Below are 6,000 nucleotides of genomic sequence, written 5' to 3'. Positions count from 1 at the left end.
CTGGTTACGCAACCTTTGGAGGGAGATTTATTAAATATTAGTTTACAAACCTCACGTTGCATCACATGACAACTCCTAAATGTAACAAACACACACTTCATTAACTATTAATTCAATAAACTAATGTTAATTCAATTACATTGATCTATACTTCAGTAAAACTACAGTGTAATAATGAGTTATTCCAGTAATTAAATATTCAATAATACATTTAGTGCAGTAAAATGTACACTATATCCCTTTGAAGCTGTAGCATCACATGCATTAGTTCATAGTTATGATCCAACTCTGTATTAATACGGACTGCTCATTTTATAACCTCATAATTCATGTGGAAAGTAAACGACACGCTTCGTTCTGTTGGAGGAGGAAGAGGAGGAAGAAGAGACCAGGGGAGGTTCCCCCTGGACCCCAGAAGATCCAGACTAAGTCCTGAAAGTCCCTGAATCCTGGAAATGAGGTAATGTGACGATACAGTGAGTGTAGGGGGACTGGTGGGTGGGCTTCGGACCATCTAGGGGCACAGGTGTCAAACTCGAGGGCCGAATCTGGCCCGCCATGTCATTTTATGTGGCCCGCGCGGCGTCAACCTTTTCCTGGCTAAAAGGTTCCTTTACTAGCGTGAGTTTACTCTCTGGACTATTTGTGATCATTTGCGCTAGAAGCACCAGAGAGTAGGTGTGGCTTATCACCATGGAAACGGTTCATTACCGCCATCCACCATGGAAGAAATAACCACTATTTCTGCTTTGTACGTGGCATTGAAGGCCGAGCTGAAGTCAATGAAGAGCATCCTGACGTATGTGTTAGGGTGCTCCAGGTGAGACAGCTGTATGAAGGGTGATGGAGACCGTGTCCTCCGTAGACCTGTTTGCTCGGTAGGCAAACTGGTGGCTGTCTAGATCTGCTGGGAGGACGTTCTTGATGTGCGATAGGATCATCCTCTCGAAGCACTTGGTGATGACTGGGGTCAGGGCGATTGGGCGGTAGTCGTTGAGGCAGGTGACTGCAGACTTTTTCGGGACAGGGACAATGGTGGTGGCTTTAAGGTAGGTGGGGAATACTCCGCTCCACCGCGACCTTCACTGGTTACCGGTGGCCACCCGCATCCGCTTCAAAACATTGGTACTTGCGTACCATGCTGCGATCAGATCGGGTCCGGTCTACATCCAGGACATGGTCCAACCTCACACCCAGGACATGGTCTAACCTCACACCCCAGCTCGTTCACTTCGCTCAGCTTCTGCCAATCGGCTCGTAGCTCCTTCACTTGGAGCTAAACACTCAACAAAGTCACGACTGTTTGCTGTGCTGGCTCCTCATTGGTGGAACGAGCTCCCCATTGACATCAGGACAGCAGAAAGTCTCTACATCTTCTGTCGCAAACTAAAAACACATCTTTTTAAAAAAAAAAATGTATATATTTGAATAGGGAAGGTAGCGCCGCAGTAGCACTTTAGTAGCACTTAAATGGCTCTTACTGATAGCACTTTGTAGTTTAACTTTATTGAAGAAATTGTACTTTTGGAGTTTGGACTCATGGTTTAATGCACTTATTGTAAGTCGCTTTGGATAAAAGCGTCAGCTAAATGACATGTAATGTAATGATGGTGGCCTTAAGGTAGGTGGGGACTGCAGCTTTTTGCAGGGAGAGGTTGAAGATGTTAGTGAACACCCCTGCCAGTTGGTCGGCGAGGTCTTCAGTGTGCGCCCCGACACTTTGTCTGGTCCCGCTGCCTCGGTGATGTTGATCCTCAGAGCAGACCTCACCTGGTGGTGCTGGAGGAAGAGTGTCTGCTCCTCCTCCTCGGGCTGGGTCTTCTCAGCTGTTGTTCCACCAGGGTGCTGTCTATCAAAGCGGGCAAAGAAGCGGTTCAGGGTGTTGGGGAGGTCCCTGTCCTGACTGATCTGTGTGGTGCTGCTCTTGTAGTCAGTCAAGGTTTTAATTCCTCTCCACATACTCCGGGGGTCGTTATTCTCAAAATGTCTGTCAATGCGTTGTTTGTATCTGTGCTTGGCCTCCCTGATGCCGTTCTTCAGGTCCTTTTGCGCACTTTTGTAGGCCGGTATGTCACCAGACCTGAAAGCGGCGTCTCTTGCTCCAAGCAGTAGCCACATGTTTTCTGTCCAGCCAGGGTTTTTGATTTGGAAAAACTTTGAAGGTTTTGGTGGTGTAGGTGTAGGTAGCCCAGGACAGCTGAGGTATACTCCTTCAGGTCAGCTCCCTGTGCAAACACTTCCCAGTCAGTGCTTTCAAAGCAGTCCTGTAGAAGTGAAGCAGCATCCTCGCTCCATACTTGAATGGTTTTGACGGCCGGTCTTGTTTTGCGAATTATTGGTTTATATGATGGAGTCATTATCAGAGAGAGGTGGTCTGATAAGCCGAGGTATGGAGATGGTACAGCTTTGTATGCTCCCGAGATGTTGGTGTACACCTGGTCTAAAATAATATTGTCTCTGGTGGGGAAGCTCACATTTCTGTGGAACTTGGGCAGCACTGTCTTTAGTTCTGCGTGGTTGAAGTCTCACGCCACAATCATAGCTCCGGATGAGCGCTTTGCTGGTTGCTAACAGCGCTGTGTAGCTCCTCCAGAGATAGCTTCGCGGTGAGATGTAAACAGCTGTGATGGGGATGGCAGAAAGTTCCCTTGGCAAATAGAACGGTCTGCATTTCACAGCCAGGTATTCAATTCAGTTTATTTTGTATAGCCCAATATCACAAATTACAAATTTGCCTCAGAGGGCTTTACAATCTATACACATACGACATCCCTGACCTTTGACCTCACATCGAATCAGGAAAAACTCCCCAAAAATAACCTTTGACAGGGAAAAAAGGGAAGAAACCTTCAGGAGAGCAACAGAGGAGGATCCCTCTCCCCGGATGGACAGATGAATAGATGTCATGTGACCAGATGAACAGAGTTACATACTTACAACACATTCAATGAATATGACAGAAATTATGAATAATGAGTAGTAGGCATGGACCACGATCCAGACCTCCACAATCCATGAAACAGAAGGAGGTAGAGAGGAGGGGGGGCGGGGCATCAGCAGGGCCAATGGGAGGCCGGCTCACCAGCATCAGACACCTCCAGGTCCAATGGACCCTATGAGACGTGAAGTCACAACGACTCCGGGGAGGAAGCAGAGTTAATAAGGTGCAATGGAGAGATGTAAATTCATCCATAAGGAGAGAGAGAAGAGGAGATAGGTGCTCAGTGTATCCTAAAATATCCCCCAGCAGACGATAAGCCTGATTATAAGAGAAGAATTTTAAATGTGATTCCTGATTTTACAGGGAGCCAGTGCAGAGCAGCTAATACAGGAGTAATGCTATATTACTACTGTATCTGCTGTATTTAGGTATACTAGAATGCTAGTCTGTACTGTCTTTCTAATTTGAACATTTTGAGCTGTGATTTCTTGCTTTTTTACTCAAGTGACTGAAAAGTCAACTAAACCAGCTAGGATTTAAGTATTTGCTCTGTAATCCAAATCTACTAGGGACTAAACTATATTCTACTTTTTACCTTGAGGTAAACAGACCGTTGTCCTTAATCAGTTTGGCAAGAATTTCACATTCTAGCAAACTGAGACTTCACTGTTAGCGAGGATCCCCTGTTTACCAGTATCGATCACTGAGTGGGCAATTCCTTCAACGACCTGTGGGCGGGCTCGACACAGCTGTAACCAATTACCGCCAACTCGGGTGTATAACCAGGTTGGGGCTTGTAGCGTCAGGGAAGACTCCTCGTATGAAGACTCGGAGGATAAAGACCCAGGAGTCTTTCGTGGGAGTCAAGACTCGGAGGATAAAGACCTAGGAGTCTTTCGTGGGAGTCAAGACTCGGAGGATAAAGACCTAGGAGTCTTTCGTGGGAGTCAAGACTCGGAGGATAAAGACCCAGGAGTCTTTCGTGGGAGTCTTCGGTGGTGGCTGAGGGCGGCTGAGTATAAACATTTCCCTGTGATAATGTGTTTTCTTTCCATACCTGTGTGCACATCTACTCGTAGATACTATCGACTGCGGACTCGGTCACACATGCATCAAAATCCTTCCTCTCTTATTTATCCCACACGCTCCACACAGACCCAGCACCTCGTCACAGGGGGCCTCTGGAACTGCCAGTCAGCTAACCGCAAGGCGGACTTCATCTCTGGCTTCGCTATCAAGCAATCGCTGGACTTCTTGGCTCTCACTGAGACTTGGATCACACCAGACAACACATCAACCCCTGCTGCTCTCTCCTCGGCCTTCTCCTTCAGCCACACACCCAGACCCTCTGGTCGGGGTGGTGGTTCAGGTCTACTCATCTCACCCAAATGGAGTTTTGCTCTCTACCCGCTTCCATTATTCACCCCACTGTCTTTTGAGTTTCATGCTGTGACGATTACTCATCCGGTTCAACTAACCATTGTTGTTCTCTACCGTCCTCCTGGTTCCTTGGGAGACTTCTTGGAAGAACTAGATGTCCTCCTATCAAACTTCCCAGAAAATGGCCCCCCGCTCAACCTTCTGGGTGACTTTAACATCCAGACAGAGAAGTCATGTGACCTGCTACTCTTACTGTCTTCCTTTGCTCTCTCTCTCAGTCCTTCCCCTCCTACTCACAAAGCTGGACACCACCTTGACTATATGTTCACCAGAAACTGCTCTACATCTAACCTCACTGTAACTCCACTTCCTGTCTCTGACCACTTCTTCATCTCGTACTCTCTCCCACTCTTTGGAACTGACAACCCTCCAACAACGGACTCTGCACCTGTCCGTCGCAACATCCACACCCTCTCTCCCTCTCTCCCTCTCACCCTCTCTCCCTCTCACCCTCTCACCCTCTCACCCTCCTCACTCCCTCCTCTGTTCTGTCAGCCCTCCCTTCAACCAATTCCTTCTCACTCATGTAGCCTAACTTCACCACTGACACTCTTCTCTCTACGCTGTCTTCCTCTCTTGATTCTCTCTGTCCTCTTACGACTCTAAAGGTCCTCAAGTCCTCTTACGACTCAAAAGGTCAGCAAGTCCTCTCCGGCTCCGTGGCTGTCCGAACCGGTGCGCTTCAAGAGAGCCACTATGTGAGCATCAAAAAGGAAATGGTGAAAATCCAAACACGCCGACGACCTGCTCTCCTATCAATCTCTTCTCTCCTCCTTCTCTGCAGCCAAAAGTCTGTTCTACCAATCTAGAATCGAATCCTCTTTGTCTAACCCCAAAAAGATCGTTTCTATTTTTTCCAACCTCTCCAGTCCATTGCTCCGGACTTTCTTCCCTTTCTCACCCATCTTATTAACGCCTCCCTCTCAACCGGCTGTTTCCCTAACTCTCTGAAGGAGGCGGAGTCAACCCTCTCCTGAAGAAACCCACTCTCGACCCATCTGAAGTCAACAACTACAGACCTGAAGTCAACAACTACAGACCTGAAGTCAACAACCACAGACCTGAAGTCAACAACTACAGACCTGAAGTCAATAACTACAGACCTGTCTCTCTCCTCCCCTTCCTTTCCAAAACTCTAGAGCGAGCTATCTTTAACCAAGTCTCCTCCTTTCTTCACTGTAACAACCTTCTAGACCCCCACCAGTCTGGATTCAAGACAGGCCACTCAACAGAGACTGCCCTCCTTGCTGTCTCTGAGCAGCTTCACACTGCTAGAGCATCCTCTCTCTCCTCTGTCCTCATCCTTCTAGACCTTTCTGCTGCCTTTGACACAGTGAACCACCAGATCCTCATGTCCTCCCTCCAGGACCTGGTATCTCAGGCTCTGCTCTCTCACTCTTCTCATCCTACCTCACCGACCGCTCTTACCGGGTAACCTGGAGAGGATCTGTGTCTGAGCCTTGTCCTCTGACTACTGGGGTCCCTCAGGGCTCAGTCCTTGGTCCTCTTCTCTTCTCTCTGTACACCAACTCTCTCTCTCTGTCATTCGCTCACATGGCTTCACCTACCACAGCTATGCTGACGACACCCAACTGATCCTCTCGTTTCCCCAATCTGAA

This window comes from Cyclopterus lumpus, chromosome 6 (genome assembly GCF_009769545.1).
Source record: "Cyclopterus lumpus isolate fCycLum1 chromosome 6, fCycLum1.pri, whole genome shotgun sequence".
NCBI lineage: Eukaryota > Metazoa > Chordata > Actinopteri > Perciformes > Cyclopteridae > Cyclopterus > Cyclopterus lumpus.
The sequence above is the reverse complement of the archived record's forward strand: the minus strand, read 5'-3'. Positions refer to the sequence as shown.